A 20,230-nucleotide genomic window follows, 5' to 3' on the forward strand; every position below is an offset into this window, starting at 1 on the left:
TCCCAGTCTTCAAACATGTAGTCTGCCATAGGGTCTATAAGCTTTCCCTTCATTATAGTATTCAGAAATTGTCTTTTATGACTTCATTTAGGTTTTTGAATAAAAACAATGGAAAGGATAAAAAATACATAATTTAATTGGTGTTCGTCCACAGACGTTCTGAATAGCCACACCTGATTTTCTGATACAATAGAGAAGAAGAAATGAAAACTAATTTGAGTTTTGGACCTGTGAAAAGCAAGTGTAAGAAGAGTTGAAGGAATTGGTTCATGCATTTCAAGGAAGTAAGTGGAATTTCTTCCACTATTGTTTCCTTTGAGGATAGTAGAGGGGACTCCCAAGAAGGGTGCATTGTTTCTCTGGCATCTTCAGCCTTCAAGTGAGTAGAGCCTTCAAGTGAGTAGAGCATTAAGCTCCACTTAAGCCTGGTCTTGTGTTCTTCCATTTAAAGTACTGTGGATCAGATAGTGCCATTAGTGAGTTTAAGAGGAGAATATTTGAAAGACAAATTAATCTCAGTTGGAAACTATTCCTTAAAAATGTTCATTAATGTGCTGGAAAGATTTGGGGACGGTATAATCGCTGCCTCCCACTTCCCTACACACAATTGAAATTAAACTCCTGTGGATAAATCATTCAAAACAGCTGGGCTCTGCATAGGAGTACCTCAAAACCTGGGCCCAAGATCCTTGTAAAATACAGGGTGTTTAATATCCTACAGGGTCTGTATTCAGTATCATTTGGCAGTGATTAAGGAAGCGCCTGTCTGCTCTCCTCTGTGCTTTCCTAGCTCTACTGGATATGTGAAATCATTGTGAACATTTAAATTCTGAAATATTTCTCAGAGTAGCACTATGATTTGGGGGAGGGTTGTTTTTCAGAGAATGACTTCTAGTTTTTTTTAAAAAATCTATGATGAATACTAATTCCTAGAGAATTTTATTCTGAGGAATGATTTGCCTCCCCCCACCTTTTTAAGTATTTCTTTGGTGTCTTGTATTAACAATTTTAAAACCTGCTTTATGAATCTGGGAATTGGAAATTAGAATTGTTTCAAAGGTGGAAATATAGAATATAGGAGTCAAAAAGTTGTTTTATGAATGTGGCAACAGCAATTAAATGAGTTACTGCTATTTGTATTTTCATACCTTTGGTTCAGTAAAAAATATTTCCACTTAGGGAAGACTGTATTCCGTAGCAAACTTTGTTATCACTTGACCCTGTAATGCCACTCATATCTATATATAATAGTCATATCTATAGCAATAGTCATACCACTCATTTAAAGTTGAAATATAATGCTTATGTTTTAGACCTTATCTTGGAGATTGTTGCAAGTTTATACAGTTATATCTAATATTGCCCACACAGTCTTAAGAAAGTTGTATAAACTTTGATTTCTTTTGCAATGCCTTATATGATTTTGTGCATCCAAGATGAATTGAGGAAATAAATTATTGAGGAAAAAACCCTGAAAATCTTTTGTTTTAAAATCCATACTTGGCTATGATGGTAAGAGCCTGGGAAGTTGTCATTGAACTTTCTTCCCTAGCCCCCAACCCCTGATTCATTCATTCATTCATTCATTCATTCAATCTATCTACCTACCTACCTACCTACCTGTCTGCCTGCCTGCCTGCCTGCCTGCCTGCCTGCCTGCCTGCCTGCCTGCCTGCCTATCAAATGTAAAACAGAAGATCTAAGCCAGGTGAACTACATCTTAGGCAGTAGTACATCATTCCTTCCCATAAGGAAATATGTGGTATTTAACATTTATCTCTAAGATTGTAAAAAGACATTCTTCTGGCTTAAATAGGTTTTCATAGTAAGTATTCTTTTTTAAAAAAGAGTCTTGCCTTGTAGCCCAGTCTGGCTTTGAACTCACTATGTAGCCTAGCTGTATGTGAACGCAGGGCAATCCTTAGCACCCTGAATGCTAGGATTGCAAGTGAGAGCCACCATATTAAATGTTCTTCATCAAAGTTTCCAAAACCTTTTCATAATTTGGTATTTGAAATAATGACACCTAAGGCTCCTGGCTTGTCCATTATGATAAAGCAGTATTCTCCCCAGATTGAAATTACAGTGGTAACTAGGAAAGCCTGAAAAGGTCTCTTTTCTGACTTCATAGTATTTAGTATTTGAATCATGTGAAATATTTTGATAGTTGGTCAAACTTGAGCTCAATTAGTGGCCACTTCACCAGAATGTAGTACAAGAACTTCATTGCCGGCTCTACACTAGACAGGTGCAAATTCTATATTTGTGTGGGGTTTTTTTCCACCAGTGTGGCTCTGTTGATTCATTTGGCAAACATTTAGGAGCCTGCCTTGTGCCATACCACACTCTCTAGTAGTAAAAGATGGGCTTCTTAGTCTCATTGTTAATAAAGCAATAACAAAAATGTTCAGAATTGTAATTTTAAAAGAATGGTTAGTAATGTTCCTTCAGAATAAAAGTGGTTGCCCTTCAAAATGGATGAGTTAGTCTCTTGTGTATATTTCAACCCTGAATGATATAAATTCCTATTTATATAATGATTCTTTGCATACTATTGCATACATGTCTTATGAAAAGTGCTAACATAAGCTTATTGCTAGACCAAATTTACATTTCCCTGTCCATTTTTTAATGACTGAGTCTCTTTCCCTTTTTTAGCTTTGTTTTGTTTTTATAATGTAATATAATGTTTTTTACCTATTGAGTAAATAAAAACAAATATCAGTAAATATGTAACAAATATATTACCAGTAAATATTGATAATGGAAGTTCTAAAATACAGGCTGCTTCAAGATTATACTTCCCAAGACATTTAGTGTCAGCTTTTTAATAAATGACTGTCCTCCTGCTTACATAGAGTTTCTGGAATACCTGTAAGAACTTTGCAGATTTTAAGTTATCGTATCATGTGACCATTTTAAGTGCTCAAATATCTGATTCAAGTAAATGCACTTTCTGTAAAATGGCATTTCCAGTAATGTAAGGAAATATTTCACATTTAATGGTAGGCTATTTTTATTTTAGTGAATAGCTGTCCTTCCAAATAGATGATCATCTCAGAGAGGTCAAGTACCCTGTTTCTGTGTAAATACATGTAAAGACAGTGGCGATGGAGAGGTAAAGACAAGCTACAGGGCCTGGGTGTGAATCCCACTTTGCCCCTTAATAGCTGTGTGAGCTTGGGCTCACTTCAGTTTTCATAAAATAAATAGTAGTACTGACTTGACTATCCCTTATCTGGCATTGCTTGGGACCAGAATTTCTTCAAATTTTGGAGGTTTTTGTAATTTGCAATATTTGCAAAGACTACTGACTAAACATCCCTAACGTGAAATAATAATGCACCAGAATCCCACGGGACATCCAAAAGTTAAGTTTTTCAAACATTTTACATCTTTGTATTAGATGTTCATCTTGTGAACATCAGCATTATAGGATCATAATGAAACACTGTGTGAATGATAGTTGTTATCGGCATCACTTTTACAGTCATTTACCATATAAACTGAATGGTTTTCTTTTGGCAATAAGCCAGAGGAACACTATTTTGAGGTATGTTTGCCATCACAGGCCCAATTTTAAGGAATTTGCTTCTAGTATTGCCTTGTGGGCACAGATTACCCATCCCTGTCCTCGTTAAAATACCTTGCATTGCCTTGCCAATTCAAAAAAAAACTGGTATTAGCTCCCCCTTTTTCTGTTTTATTGAACTGTACCTACCCAAGGCTTAAAAAATAAAAATAAACCAGCTTTAAGTCCTGCAGTCCCCAAAATCATGCTGAGATTGGAGGATCATGAATTACCTGCCAGACTAGGCTTCATATAATGTCTCAAAAAAATAGAAGCAGATGATTCTGTGCCTGGAATAACTGGAACTTAGATATCGATAAGGAAATAGTATTTAAACACTTGCTTTTTTTTTTTCCCCCCCCTCTTTTTTTGAGACAGGGTCTCCCTGTAGCCCCAGCTGCCCTGGAACTCACTATGTAGAGACCAGGTCAGCCTTGAACTCACAGAGATCTGCCTGCCTCTACCTCGAGTGCTGGGATTAAAGGTGTGTGCCACCACGCCTGGGCTAACACTTGCTTTTTTATGTTAAGAGCAGTAAAAGATTAAAAATAAATGGACAGGACAGTCTTCTCTTCAGAAATTTTGTAGGCTAGTTGAAGTATAAAATACACAGTAACACAGTATTAGAAAATTCAGTATTAATTGAGAAACTGTAAGAACTTGCTCTATATCTTACTGTTTCATCAGCATTCCTTATTTACCTCATTTAAAAACACCTAGTCTACGCTGACACTTATAATACCAGTGCTCTCCTTATCAAGGAAATAGAAATCCTCATGCTTTGAGTCAGAATTTGGCATTGATTTCAGATTGTATCACAGAGAAATACTGAGTACTCCTGAAAGAGCCAGTACGAAAGATGCCACATTCAGTCCTAATCCTTATGACAGCTTTGAAGTGTTGCTATCAACATTTTTTTATACCTGATCTCTAGCTCATATATGGCAAGATCTGAAATTAAGTGGTTTAAGAAGGAATATAAAGAATGAACGCGATAAAATTAAGAAGCTTAGTGGCTCAGTGAGTAAAGTCCTGCTGTGCATACATGGGGACCTAAGTTCAGATCCCCAGAACTTATTTAAATGGCCAGATACGGTAGCGTGTACCTCTAGTCCCAGCACTGGAAGGCAGAGACAGGAAGATTCCTGCCCAGAGCTTGCAAGCCAGCCAGTCCGTAACCAGCTGAAGAGGCCTGTGTTCAATGAGACACCCTGTCTCAAAATGTAAGGTGGAAAGGGTTAGAAAACACCAGTGTTGATCTCTTCATGGGCATAGGCAGGCTACAAATGTCTATATATGCATATTCCCTTTCCTCCCCTCCTCCCTCAGCAACTGAATGAATATTGGAGAGATACAGCAAGAAATCATTCTTCTTTTGCATATAAGTTGCTTTATATATAAGTGGAAGATATTTGGGCTGAAGTAGGAAAGGGTAGAACAACATTTCCCAGAGTATTCTGTGAAAAACTGTTTGCAGGGCATATTAATAGGTGTTCTGGGGGGGAGTGGGAGATTGAGATTAAAAATAAGTTCAGGAAATGTGACATACAGTTTCCCTCTAAGATTCTCAAGAGTGCAAGGCCATGAAAAAGCTGAAGAAACATGTTGAACTGTGCTGATAGAAACCACCTTTTCTGCAGCGGAGCTGTTAGTGTATTGTCAATTAGCTCTTTTTTAGGACAGCAGTTTGAAAGTCTGATCTAGAAAATCGGTAATAGAAATGGAATTTCATGGTTTAAGTTTGAAGTTATAATTAAAATTTTCTGTCAGATTTTTGGAGATCTTAGAGAAGAGAAAGAAATCAGGCTTCAGGGTATAGTTTTAGTCAAGCAAGTGAAAGCAAGAGACAGAACTCGGAAAGGAAAATACTAATATACAGTTATTATCTGAACCTGACACTATTTAAGTGTATGGGGGTCTTTCAGATAAAGGCACAGGTTTTCGATCCCACAAGTGTATACTAACATATGAGACTGTAATGAGACTGTATGATCACAGTGTCATGTATGAGCCACAATGTCATGTAAAGAGGGGTTCAAACCTAAAGTCCTAAATGAGTGCTGGAGAGGAGTACAGGACTTCAGATTCTACTGAGGTGGGGATAGAGGTAGTGTTCGGGGAAAGACAGAAAGCAAATAGGAAAGCCAGTCAGACACAAAGAAGGAATGCTCAGAGCAGTATGTTGAACTAGAGATTTGCACATGGAAGGCAAAGGAGGAGTGGTCCATGAATCAGACAGATAGCCATAAGGTTAGGGAAGGAAGACTGAAAGGTCTTTGGGCTTGTCTCTATACACAAGAGAAAAGTGAGACCAAGAGAGACGATGATTTATCTACGAAGGATTAAGGGGCCAGGATAGCGTGGTCAGAATCTTTCTTGGAAGCGCTTTCATTGTACTCTAGAGATTTCATAAAGGAAGAGGAGCTAGCTGATGATAATGTGTTGTCACCTCTTGGGAAGAAGAGGACTAGCTGTCCCTAAAGGGATTTCATAGGATGGGAATTATCACACATAGCAGATTTACAAATAGTAGTAGATTGGCAAACTCTGAAACTCTGTAAGTACATTTTAGAGTTTTCATTCAAACTCATACTAACAAAGTTCGTGAGATGGATGTAAAAATTTTAATGTCAGTTTACTGACTTATTTTTTATTTGTGTATATATGTTGTATAAATGTGTATGTGCACTGGTACTCTTTTATTTCTTTTAAAATGATTTTTTTAATTTATTTTTATTCTAAGAGTTTTGGGCCCAGTTTTTTTTTAATAATTTACTGAGAATTTCATACATGCAAATAAGGTGTTTTGATCAAATCCATGCCACTCCCACCCCTCCAACTCTTCCCATATCTCCCCATCACTTTTTTCTTACAACATCATACACTCTTTCTTCTTCTTTTCTTTTTTTATGTGGCTTTTTGCTACTCTCACATCCCCTCTGAAGAGGTAACCCTAAAATCTTTTAAGGATTAGATAAAAGCTCCCAAAAACTTTAGACATTTTTGGCCTTTGGAACTGAGTATGTTGCTAAGAGGCCCAAGGACGTTGTAACTTTTAGAGAAGAAACTGGATACTTTTCTTTGGAGTCTTTTTACCCTAACTGCCTAGCCAGTTCCTACCTGTTATTCTTATCACACCATCCTCTGAAGCAGTAACCCAACTTGCGGATAGGGAATCTGGACACAGACCACTCTGGCTTCTTCCATGCTGAACAGGGACACAGGGTGAGGCACTTGGAGTACCCCTTCAGTGGGTCTATCTAAAAGACTCCCAAATTGCATAACTCTCTTTGTGTGTGTGTGTGTGAAGAAGTAAAGGCAAAAGTAATTAGCACTACAAGTTCTAGACAGGGAACTAGGAAAAAGGACACAGCAATTTTCAAATGTTCATATGAGAATCCACTGGAATTTCTTGACACAGGCTTCCAAAAGCATCCCTCTATTGGGTTCCTCATTTTTCTTTTGTCTTCCAAGGCTGGACTCAGAGTGATGGATTCAGAATTTACTTTCAGGTATTTTGATAGCTATTGGTGTGGTTAGAATCAGTATCAGTTCACTCAAAGGCTTCTATATAGGGGGAGAAAACAAATTTGACTATCATTTTAGAACAATAGCAGGTTGTCTCCCATAGCTACAGGTGGGCACTATGATAATGGAGACCAAGATTTGAAGTCTTACATTTGAGCAGCACTTTCTGCTTAGGGAGAAAATCGTCAATGAGAAATAATTGTCTAAATAACTTTTTATATGGACTTAAGCCTAATGTCTGGGAAGTGTAATCCCTTGAACTCTTAAAGAAATATACTGATGACTTTACTCTTTGATTATACTTTCTTTTTGGGTGTTTAAGACCATACAGTTGGCCCAAATAAATGAATTAATTTTTACACTTAAGATCGTTTGAGGAACTGTTCCTCAGGGGTCACATGGGCTTGGGAGGAACTCCTGGCTCCTTTCTTTTACCAATTCCATCTATGGGAAGATGAGTCAAAGGTCCTTCTTGACCATCTTGGGCTTCACTTGGAAGTATGAATGAGATGTTTCCTCTGAGTTGACCCTCCTTTTTGTAAACTGGACACTGGTTCAAGTCCATCTCGTGGGGTCTCCATGTCTTCCCTGAACAAGAGGACAGGTGACTCACCACAGTTACCAGACATTTTGAGAGATGTTCCATAGTCCCCTGGAACTTGGTCGACCTTGAAGGGCAAGGGGCATTTTAAGTCTCTCTGACCAGATCAGTACAGACCTCCAAGTATGGCTGTTAAACATCCAATAAGGTTAGTTCCACCAGTCTGGTATTTTTAATTACCATGTGCTGTAAAACTTGGGTAAAAAAACAAATATTCTCAGATAAACCTTGACTAGATATATATTTTGTTCCTTAATCTGGTTGACTAAACGATGACCTTAGAAATTTTAAGATTATGTTCATATTATTTTTGTCTTATCCTTTATATATCATAACAAACCAACACAGACCTTCATCACTTGCTTAGGCTTTCTCATTTTTTCTGTCTATTTTGGAAAATATCTCCATTCCCGTATCCTTTTAACATCTTTGCATTCTCATTTTATTTTTTAATAATTATGAGACATAATAGCGTTAACAAATAAATTTTCCATCTCTTGTGAGAATTCTTTTCCTGGGGATACTAAGCAATGCTTATTTTAACTATTTTTACGTTCTAGTGTCAAGTCAATGTTTGGTTAAAGTTTTACTGGGGAACCAATGAATTTACTGAGCTTACTTACCAAGATAACTGAGGGGTTGCTGAGGTGTATGAATGACCTGAGGGTATGCACACTGGAAAGCCTTAACCCAGCATGGGTCATGCCTTCTCTTCCTAGCCCACCCCAGATTGTATACTTTAGCCCTCCCCAAATCCAGGAGACCATGTGTGATTGGGGCCAAATTATGAGCAGTTGGCTGGGAAGAGTGACTGGATACTCTGGTGAGGATCCAATGACCCTGCTTGGTCCTCCTTTAATGAATGAGCACACCCGTCAGCAAGACCAATTGTAATGACGTTTAGCAATCAGGCACTGCTGAAGTCGTGATGATGGTAGTTATTTCATGCAGAAGAGACTGCTATACAGCATCATCTTATTAAAAGGACATAGAGTTTTAAAAGATTTGGTGCTAGGATCCACATATGAGGGAGAACATAACGTCTTTTGTTTTTCTGAGTCTGTGTTACTTCACTTAGTATTACAGTCTCCAGATCTGTCCATTTACCTACAAATTTCATTATTTCATGTTTCTTTACTGCTATAAATATACACCACATTTTTGTTAAACACTCATTAGTTGAGGGGCACTTAAGTTGCTTCCATCTCTTAGCTATTGTGAAAAGAGCAGCAACAAACATGGTTGTACAAGTGTCTCTACAATATGAGGAGTCTTTTGGGTATATGCCAAGGAGTGGTATAACCAGGTTACATGGTAGATTCATTTTTAAGTTTTTTAAAAATTATTTTACTTATTTTATGTGTATACGTGTATCGCCTGCATGTAGGTAAGTGCACCCATGTCGTGCAGTGCCCGAGGAGGACAGAAGAGGCTGTTGGATTCCCCAAAACTGGAGTTATGAACAGTTGTTAGTGGCCATGTGGGTGCTGGGATTCAAACCCAGGTCTTCCGCAAGAACAGTCAGTGTTCTTAACCACTGAGCCATCTCTCCAGTCCCCATTTTTAGTTTTTTAAGCGTTCTCCACACTTTTCCGTAGGGGTTGCACGAGTTTGCAATCCCACCAGCAGTGAATGAGCATTCCCCTTTATCCACATCCTCACCAACATTTGATATCATTTGTTCTCTTGATCCTAGGCAGTCTGATGGGGTAAAGTGATGCCTTAGGGTGGTTTTGATTTGCATTTCCTTAATTACTAATGATGTTGAACACTTTTTGAGATGTTTCTTAGCCATCTTTATTTCTTCCTTTGAGATCTCTCTGTTTAGATCTTTAGCCCATCTTTTAATTGGGTCATTTGGTTTCTCGATTCTTTGTTTTTTGAGTTCTTTATATATTCTGGATGTTAAACGTCTGTCAGATGTGTCACTGGTGAAGATTTTTTCCCATTCTGTGGGTTTTCTCTTCACTTTTTTTATTGTTTCTTTTGCTGTACAGAAGCTTTTTAGTTTAATGAGGTCCCACTTGTTGTATTCTGACCTTAATTCCTGAGCAACTTCAGTCCAATTTAGAAAATCCTTTCCTACACCTATGTCTTGTAAGTTACTGCCAATATTTTCTTCTAATAGTTTCAGGGTTTCCAGTTTCACATTGAGGTCTTTGATCCCTTTGGAGTTGACTTTTGTGCAAGGCAAAAGATAAGGATCTAGTTTCATTCTTCTACAGGTGGAGATCCAGTTTTGCCAGCACCATTTGTTGAAGATGCTGTCTTTCCTCCATTGTGTGTTCTCAGCACCTTTGTCAAATATCAGGTGGCTGAAATTGAATGTACTCGGATTTGGGTCTTCGGTGATGTTCCATTGATCTGTGTGTCTATTTTTGTGCCAGTACCTTGCTGTTTTTATGACTATAGCTCTGTAGTGTACTTTGAGGTCTGGTATAGTAATCCCTCCAGCGTTGCTCTTTATGCTCAGTGTTTCTTTAGCTCTCCAGGGTCTTTTGTGCTTCCATACAAATTTAAGGATTTTTTTTTTCCAATTCTGTAAAGTATGTCATGGGGATTTTGATGGGGATTGCGTTGAATCTATATATTGCTTTTTGTAGGATGGTCATTTTCACACTATTAATTCTTCCATTCCGTGAGCATGGGAGGAGGTCCTTCCGTCTCCTGGTGTCTTCCTCATTCTCTTTCTTTAACAATTTAAAATTTTCATTGTAGAGATCTTTGGTGTCTTTGGTCAGATTTATTCCAAGATATTTTATATTTTTTGTAGCACTTGTGAGTGGGAGCATTTCCCTGTATTCTTTCTCTAAGTACTTGTTATTGGTATACAGAAAGGCTACTGATTTTTGTAGATTGATTTTTATAACTTGCCACTCTACTGAAAGTGTTGATCAGTTCTAGGCATTTTCTGGTGGACTTTTTGGGATCTCTAAGTTATAGATTCATATCATCTGCAAAAAGTGATAGTTTGACTTCTTTTCCAATTAGTACTCCCTTAATTTCCTTCTCTTGTCTTACTGCTCTTGCAAGAGTTTCAAGCACTATGTTGAAAAGTGCAGGTGGACATCTTTTCTGGTTCCTGGTTTTAATAGGAATCCTTCCAGTTTTTTAAATCATGCATATGTTTGTGAAAGCCAGGTGTTAATGTTTGGTGGCTTCCTCTATTTCTGTCCACCTTATTTTTTAAATTTCATTTTTGTTCTCTGTGTGTGTTTTCTGCATGTATGTAAGTGCACCACACATGCAATGCCCGTAGAGTCAGTAGAGGGCATCAGATCCCCTTGAACTGGAGTGAACAGTTGTAGGCCACCATGTGGGTGCTGGAAATAGAACCCAGGTCCTCTGCAGTAGCAGCCAGTGCTCTTAATTGCTGAGCCATCTGTCCAACTCCACCACCTTATTTTTTGAGACAAGATCTCTCACTGAACCAGGAGCTCAATTCAGAAAAACTGACTGGACTGTGAGCCCCGGGACCCTCCTATTCTCACCCCCAGATGTGCACCACCACTCCTCCCTTTTATTTGAGTGCTGATTACCTAAAGTCAGGTACTCACAGGCATACACAGCAAGCACATTACCAACTGAGGTGTCCTCTCCAGCCCCTTTCTTTCCTTCCTCCCTTCCTTCCTTCCTTCCTTTCTTATCCTGGCTCCTGGCTCATTTATTTATGTTTAAGCCATCTTCGGAAACAGACTCTCAAGTCCTGCCTGTCGTATTCTCTTCCCCATAGGTAGGTTATATACAGAACAGTATGAGAAGGTTAGTGGTATGTTGAAATGTGTAATGGAGTTAGTCTTTTCTTAACTTTTCAAAGGCAAGTTACTTCATCTGGCAGTTGGTGATAACTGTTGTACCTTGTTCATAGGGAATTGGGAAGATTACATAGTGTGGTCTATAATACAGTGTCCCCTAAATTGCTTAGCATGGTACCTTCTTAGGCTATTCTTTTTAACTCTTATAACTGCTGTCAGTGAGTCACTTCCCAGCTGGGACACTAATACTACTGACACCTCACTGTGTGATTAGAGCCCTCTTAGCACTGCCTGGGTGACAAAGGCCAGGCTTTCCTATTCTGATTAGTATTCTTGTCTGTGTTGTCATAGTTGACTGGCCTGTTTCTCGGTGTCACATGATTTTTTTTTTTCCTCCATTGAGTTAAATTTTCTTTTTAAGTCCACTTAAGGTCACAGATCTTGAGTCATGGGCTCCATTTTGCTCCTTTGAGGATGCTTGTTTTGAATGTTCTGCTCAGCTCCTTAAGCTGGATTTAACTATGTAAAATTGTTGATATTCAGTTTTCACCTACAGAAATGGCAATGTCATTTGACTTAATCTAATATAAGGATTTTCATTTTTAATACCAAGATGTTTCCATCAAGACTAAGTCTGTTGACTTCCCTGAAAAGGCCTGTACCTTGATACTTGGTTTCTTGTGTTCAGATTCTAGGAAGGTTCTTCTGAGACTGAATCTTATGTATATACTGTATCAGTTTTCTTTTTTTCTTGACATTTACTCTTACTTACTTAGACTGGCATTGAGCATATGATTACTTGTACTTCCTTATTATTTTAAGATTTGTTTTTATTTTTGTGTGTATGAATGTTTTGCCTGCATGTATGTATGTGTACTATGTACATTCAATACCTGTGGAGGCCAGAAACAGATGTGGGATCCCCTGGAACTAGTTACAGACTTCCGTGAGTTGCCCTATGGATGCTGGGAACTGAACCTGGGTCCTCTGTAAGAGTAGCACATTTGTTATTAAATGTACTAAGATTGTTACTCTAGTACTTACTGCTCAGTATACCTTCTTTGTATGAAACAAACACTTTAAAGTGACCAAAGGACAATGTGAGATCATGACCAACATCTATTTCATTGCACTTTGAATTTTAGTAAAATTTGGTAGATAGAATGTCTAACGGTTGAAAAAACATTACTTCAGCCTTTGTTATGCAAATGGAATCCAGAGCATTTAAGAAATCTGTATTATTTATTTTTAAATATTTTTATCTTATTTATAAAGTATAATAATGTTGCTCCAACAAACAACTCAGTTCTCTCTCATGTTTGCTGATTTTTATCCATTTAAATGTATTTGAATTCTTCTTGGTTATATTCATTGGATACATATATTTCTGTGTTTTCCTCTTAAATATATGACAAAGAGTTGTCCAGATTTGTATTTAAAATCTTAAACATACAATAATTAAATGTCTGATTTAAATTATGGTGGTCACTCTACTATTCTTTTGGATGTATTTTGGAGATTAATTGCTATGAAATTCTATATCCCTTTTATTTCTTATTCTATTTGGAGTCATATGGAAGTATATTGCATTCAAATACTTTGTCTATTTTATATATTTATATATATAGTGTACTTTCCATAATACCAGGTTAAGTTAGACATAAATATGACAGGAAACTAATTAAAATGTGTTATTGTGAGTTAAAACTATTACAGTTCATCAAGTACTTACTATTACGTATAGCAGCATTGCCTCTAAGGCAGTAGGATGATTCCAGATAATTCAAGTAACAATTCGTTCACATTTTACAAATTAGGAAGCTGAATAAATTGCCAAGGTCATTTAGCTAGTTCAAGAAAGTGTTGGAATGACATGTAAGAGCTATAGACCTGTCTTGATCCCAGTTCTCATTCAGGGGTGAGTGCTAGAAGAATCTTTGTTTCTGTGAGACTAAAGGTTTTTCTGGTACCAGAATGTACCTTACTTCCTAAAGGACCACACTGTTTGCCTTTTATGTTATGCCACATGTTCTCCAGTTTAATTATTCTATGTTGAACAGTGTCTGAGGACAAAGTACTGTTGCTGGAGTGGACACTAGGAGATACAGAAATGGATCAGACTATCCTGCCTCCAGACCTTATGGTTTAAAGACTACCTGCATAGGAACTTACAATACATACTGAATGTAAAGTTCCAAAAGAAATAGAGGCATGGATTACTTCCTTGTTGTTGGGTCAGAGTAGAGGGGCGTTACTACTATCTCTTGAAGGAAAAGTTAATAAAAAGGAAAAAAGAATAGGCTAGCTTTCACAAGGGAAAATTCACCAGTGTGACGGTAGGGAACTGTTAATTGTGTGTAGGTCTATTGATCTCTGGAGGGTTCAGTGCTCACAGGCTTGATGCTGCTCAGTTTCCATCACCATCTTGAAAGTAACCCTCATCTTCCTGTTTTATTAAGTTTCACTTTCTGCAGTTGCTGAGAAAGGAAATTAAATTTGATTCTGGTCTTCTCAAAAGATGATACAAATCTCTGTTGTCTTATAAAATGATTTCAGTTGTCCTTATTAAAAAGTTAGCAGCTGGCCCAGAGAGATGGCTCAGTGGTTGAGAGCACTGGCTGCTCTTGCAGTGAACCCAGGTTCCATGCCCAGCACCCATATGGTGACTAACAACGGTCCCTAACTCTAGTTCCCAGAGATCTAATGTCCTCTTCTGACCTCTGCAAGCTTGCCTGACACAGCTGCACTTGTGTACATGCAGACAATACACTAATACACATAAAAATAAATGTTTAGGGGCTTGAGCGATGACTCAGCGGTTAAAAGCACTGGCTGCTCTTGCAGAGGACCCAGGTTCAATTCCCAGCACCCACATGTCGGCTGACAACCATCTGTAAGTCCAGTTCGTTCCAGGGGATCCGTCGCGCTTTTCTGACCTCCGTGGGTGTTGCACAGCACAGGGACACCTACCTGTGTGCAGGCAGTATACTCATACACATAAAATCAGAGTAATAATAAATGAAATATTAAAATTAATTAATTTTAAAATAATTTTAAATTAGCACCAGACTTCCACATGCGAATTTCTGTGAGATCAAGGCCAGCATGGTCTACATAGCAAGTTATAGGCCAGCTAGCGTTACAGGGAGACCCTGTGCACCTCCCCATCCCCCACCAAAAAAGCAGGAAGAATTAGGGAGCCAATGATTTTGAGAACTACATGTTTTCTCCTTGGTTCTGTATTAACCTTGTTTTGGTTATTTAATTTTTTAATTTACATGTACATGTGAGTATGTCACATGCATGCCTGTGCCATTGGAGGCCAGAAAAGGGCATCCAATCCTTGGAGATTGAGTTCTGTGAAGTTGTATGCCTCTGTGTGGGTGCTGGGAACTGAACTCGTGTTTTCAGGACGAGAAGCAACAGCTACTCTTAATCCCTGAGCCATCTTTCCATTCTTTATTTTCTTTTTTTTGTTAGGGAGTTTTGAAGACTTTCAGTGGACTAACTTTTTGCAATTTAAACTTGCCCGTACATGCTTTTATATCCAGTTCAGCAATCTACTAGCATCTGTGAAGACAATAAAAAGCTTGCTCCACAGGAAGTGTTAAGATGTAGTTCCGGAGAAAGGATTAATTTTTATGAAACCTGTATTAGTTAACTTTTCTGAGCCTGTGATAAGACACTATGACCAAGGGAACTTCTAGAAGGAAAAGTTTATTTGAGCTTTGTGTTTCCAGGGGGAGAGTCTATAATAACGAGGGAAACATGGTGGCAGAGACAGCTGGAGCAGAAATCCAGGCCATCACCTCTCTAAGCAGGCACAGGAAGCAAAGAGAGACAGGAAATCTGGCAAGGGTTAAGAACTCTGAACGCCCACCCCCAGTGATGTGCTTCCTCCAGCATAGCTATACTTCCTAAAGGCTCTTCGACCCTCCACAAACAGTGCCACAAACTGGGGACCAGGTGTCCAAGTACTTGGAGCCAATGGGGGTGGGGACACTCATTCAAACCACCACAAAACTCTTTGGAGATAGAAATAGTGTTTTAATCTTAAAATCAGTTTTTCTTGTGCTGCTGCTTTGTTAGGTACATGGCGATTATCAGAGGGTCAGTGACACCTTTGCTCTCAACTTTTTACCACTCATGCACTACTGGTCCAAGTAAGGTATTGAAGTCATTCTTGATGCCACAGACTCATTTAGTAGTTTGTCCTTTGCCTGTTCACCATGCCTTTTGTGATTCTCTATGATGTTTGGTGTACTTGCTTATACACTTACCTTTCTTCCTCATTTAGACTGTAAACTTCTTGAAGACAGAGCCTTGGACATGGGAGTCATTTAGATATCTTTGGGATGGATAGGAACTTTGAAGAAAAACAATTTAGAAGAGTCAGTGATAGGTTAATATTAGTGATTTCATGAAATGCTACAAAATATTCAAGTGGGGATGCTGCTTAACAGTTGTGTTGTAACCTGGAGCAAGAGCAAGGTCATAGATGTAGGGCATGATGTTACATGAGTTGCCAAGAGAGTCCTGCAGATAGATCTGGGTGATGCCCTCATTTAGGATGTGGCCAAGATTTTAAAAGCCAGAAAAATTGGTTAGAGCTCTATGAGAACTAAGTGATACAGTGAATAGAAGAATTCTGTCTAATAAGACCAAAGTATAGAGGAGGGCAAGGGGTAAAGGGCCACCCGAGATCAATCACTATAAACAGTCATCACTATATCAGTAGTGTGTGGACTCAGTGATGGATCCATTTACCAGGTTCAAAGTGAGAATCAGTAATGAAGTTACATTGAGGAAAGATGTTTTTCAAAGGGGAGATGAGCAAAAGATAGCTTGCTGGGTCAAGAAAATCCAGGATAGACATACTTTTTAGGGGAGAAGCAAAAGAGATGATCTTTATGAAGTAAAATGTATATGCTTATTGGTGAGACTAAGTGAAAGACCCAACAGAAAAGGTATTGAGGTGGTCGATGGGGCTTGCTATGGGAATTAAGGAAATGAGGTCTTATTTTCAGAGAGGAAATAATATAGAAAAGACTTGGAATTACAAGAGGAATATATTCTGGGAAGTTGAAGTGTGTGTGTGTGTGTGTGTGTGTGTGTGTGTGTATTGTATATTACTGAACCAAATATGTTGTTAAGAATTAAGAACTGTTTTGGATCTGTTTTTCTTTTTTTTAATATTTTCTGTTGTATTTATTTTTTATTTTATGTGTATGAATGCAATGCCTACATGTGTATAAGTGCACCCAGGTCGTGCAGTGCCCACGGAAGACAGACAAGGGTGTTGGATCCCTTGGAACTGGAGTTATGGACAGTTGTTAGCCACCATGTGGGTGCTTAGATCTGAACCTGGGCCCTCTGCAAGAGCAACCAGTGCTCTTAACCACTGTGCCATCCCTCCAACCCCTTAAATTTGTTTTTCAATGGATATGGTGTCCTGGAAATGGTGGCACAAGCCTGTAATTAATCCCAGTGCTTGGGAAGCAGAAGCAGGAGGATTGTCTCAAGTTTAAGGCCAGACTGGTCTTCATAGCAAATTCTAGGCCAATTAGAGACAAAAAGACTTTATTTTAAAACATGAAAAAAATTAAGTAAAATAAATACTTTTTCATTGTTGCTTATCCAGATGGTTTGACTCTTCAAGAGGTGGTAGCTCATTACCAGGCTGGATACAGGAAGAAGATTAAAGAGCAAATCGAACACTGGGAAGTTAGTTTTTAAAAAGGAAGCTAGTATTGTTGAGAAAGGATCTTGATGGCCTTGGAGGTCAGACAGTATGAAAAGATTCAGTAGAACTGATAGAGAAGTTGTATCAGAAAGAAAATCTTAAGATAGGGCAATTCTGTAGAGCAGTTCCAGATGACAATTTTCATGCTTGGTATTGACCTTTAATAGCAGTTAGAATACAAATTAAACTGTTAGAAGAAAGTCCAGGAATATGTGAAGCCAGAGCTTAGAGGATCGTCAGAGTGGTGTGATGGAGTAAGTTACAGTTCAACACATTCCTAATGTCAACATTCTTTGCACTTTGAGCTGATGGCAAATCAAATTCTTGCCTAATACCTTCTTAAAGTATAGCTTATTTTTCAGCTGGATTATTTGAACTATTATAAAAGTGAGTATTGATTTACTGAGCACCTCTTCAATAACTGTAAGTGGAAATTGCAAAAGACTGTCAACTATCATAGACTAACTTTGAAATCTAGAATTTTCAATTAATAGAACAGAAAGCTCATGTGAATTTACAGAAAAGAGTTATGCCTCCCTCTGTATTGCCAACTTTATTTTTGTGAGCCTGTTCGGTGACATAATGAGCATCCTGTTTCCTTAAACGTTTTAAGTGTAGGTTCTTGTGAACTGACAGGATAGAAGCTCTGAAGAACTAAGTGGGCCGAGAGAGCAGCTGCTGTGACATTCAAGTGCTCATATTGCCTCCTAACTCCTGAACAGAAGGAAAAACAGTGTTTTAATTTAGAAATCTCTTCTTTGACTATAGCTGAAAATTCCAACACCAGTAAGACTAGAAAATGATAGAACATTTGGTTCTCATATTTAACCGGAGATATAGTATGTTCTTATATTTGGTAAATTGCACAGGATTATATAAAATTAACTTTCTTTATTTTCGAGCTTTTGAAAAGCTTTTCACCCTTAACTACGAAACTTACTGTAAAAATGAAAGGTTTAAAATGCGAGTGGAACAATAAAATAGGACCAAAGTATAGTTCATTTTAGGGGTTCAAATAAAAGGTTGCCATCTAAATCAGAACATTTGTTTATTATTTCTTTTATGTGTATGAGTGTTTTACCTGCATATATGTAAGTGCAGCATGTTGTACCATGCCTACAGAGGACAGAAGAGGGTTTGGATCTCCTGAAACTAGAGTTAAGGACAGTTGTTAGCTTACACGTGGGTGCTGGGAACTGAACCCAGGTCCTCTGCAAGAGCAGCCAGTACTCTTAACCTTTAAGCCATCTCTCCAGCCCCTAAGTTAGAGCATTTTGTTAAATTTGTTATAATCACTTCCTTAAGGTGTTTAGACGCTTTTACTTTGAACAAAGGACATTATTCACAGTAGTTGTGTAATACAAGGCTTAAGAAGAAAAAAGTCAGTGTACTTGGTATTAAAACCAAAGCAGTTCAAGGAGCAGCTCACAGAGTATTTTTAGAAGATAGTTGGTTTTCAATTATACATGCACATTAGGAATAGCACAATGAAGAACCATGAGTAACTTGCCTGTTTCGTCCAGAAACTATCAGGCCAAGATGGATATCCAACAGTTCATGAGTCAAATTTCAGGGCATAATTATCTTGAAATGGCTCACCAAACCAGGAGCAGGATCAGCATCCTCATCATCTGAGAAATTATTAGAAATGTAAATTCTTAGCTTGTGCTTTGTGTCAGCAGGAGACATTTCTGGGACAGGGTCCAGCAATTTCATGTTTTAAGAGACCCATAAGAGGTGCCAATGCACACTGTAGTTTGATAAACACAAATCTGCAGTATGTAGAATTAACTTTTAAATGTATTGTGGCTTTCGTAAATTCAGAGAGGAGCTGTGGTTTGTTGAGTCTATAGATATATCCTTGCAAGATCAGGCTAACAAATGTCCATGGCATTTGGAATAAGATCCATCAACTGACTTCACCATAAGGCAAACATGTCTATAGTAAGCTTCAAGATGCCTGCGCTTTGGATCATTCACATTAAAACTTTATTATGTACTTTTCTTAATTAAGTACTTTGACGTAAACAATCTGTGCTGGAAATGGCAATTATCAGAAGCTCCAAAAATGGGGTTGAATGACCAGCTTATAGTCCTGCTTTATTTTTGGCTGGAATATATTTTTGTAGATAAAAAGTCAATAGAAATAAGAGCTCTGTTGGGGGCTAAGAAAGTTCTCTGTGTGTTTGTGTTTCATTTTTACTGAGCCAGACTGCCATAATGTGATTTAATTGAATTATGAAATTCCCAAATATAAGAAAAACAAAAGTAAACTTGCAATTGCACATAAATGCAAATAAATTTTTATTATCTATAAACCAATCTCATTTTTTTCTGACTAAAACCAGATGAAAACAGTTACCATATCACCCAACTCCTCCTCACTGATTCCCTTGACAGTTATTCAGTGATGTGGAACAAGCAGTGGAAAGTGAAGACATGCAGCCAGAGGTGGTGGTGTGGTGGGAATAAGAGTCAAGCCACAGGGAAATTAAGGCTATACAGCTTTTCAAGAGTGAGGGTGTAGTTAAGAGTAGCAAAGGTTGCAGTCCCAGAAAAGGACCAGACGTGCTCTTTAGATTTGGGAACAGTAGGATCATTGGTTACCTAGAACAGTGGCTTCTCTGAGCACTGAGAGGTTAGTGTGGGTTAATCTGGGAAGGGGAGATAAAGGAGAAGCAGCACATTTCAGAGGATGATAGCCACCTGAGGAGTTGAGGGTTTAATTACATGGCTGTTACTAGATGGGATTGTTGTTTCTTTGTTACTTAGGATCTCTTACTAAATTGACTTCTGTTCTGATTTGATATATTTTTATTTAGTGTAAATAACTAACAATTTATTTCTCAAAAATAAACCTTGTCATTTATGAAATACTGAAACAGTATTGTTACTTGACCAGTCCTCAAAGTTCTAGGACCATGGTTCAAAACCATTGACAGTAACAGTGTATAATTAATTTGAGAATCTGAAATACTTTTTTACTTCTGTTATAGAAAAGAATTCAGAGGGAAGTTAAATTGATACATCTT

At 38.0% G+C, this 20,230-nt stretch overlaps 1 protein-coding gene across 6 annotated transcripts in view; it reads left to right on the forward strand.

The window, feature by feature from the left end:
* The window catches only part of Atp2b1 (ATPase plasma membrane Ca2+ transporting 1), a 116,410-nt gene that overhangs the window by 32,492 nt on the left and 63,688 nt on the right, over positions 1-20,230 (forward strand). The window contains exon 1 of one of the 6 annotated variants that reach the window (XM_029559118.1): positions 155-284. The exons of the other annotated variants lie outside the window; for them this stretch is intronic. The gene's annotated coding sequence lies outside the window, so the exon portion shown is untranslated. Of the gene's footprint in view, positions 1-154; positions 285-20,230 lie in introns of those variants that run through there. 6 annotated transcript variants of the gene reach the window in all.

Source organism: Nannospalax galili, unplaced genomic scaffold, assembly GCF_000622305.1.
Source record: "Nannospalax galili isolate Female #2095 unplaced genomic scaffold, S.galili_v1.0 scaffold191, whole genome shotgun sequence".
Classification (NCBI taxonomy): Eukaryota; Metazoa; Chordata; class Mammalia; order Rodentia; family Spalacidae; genus Nannospalax; species Nannospalax galili.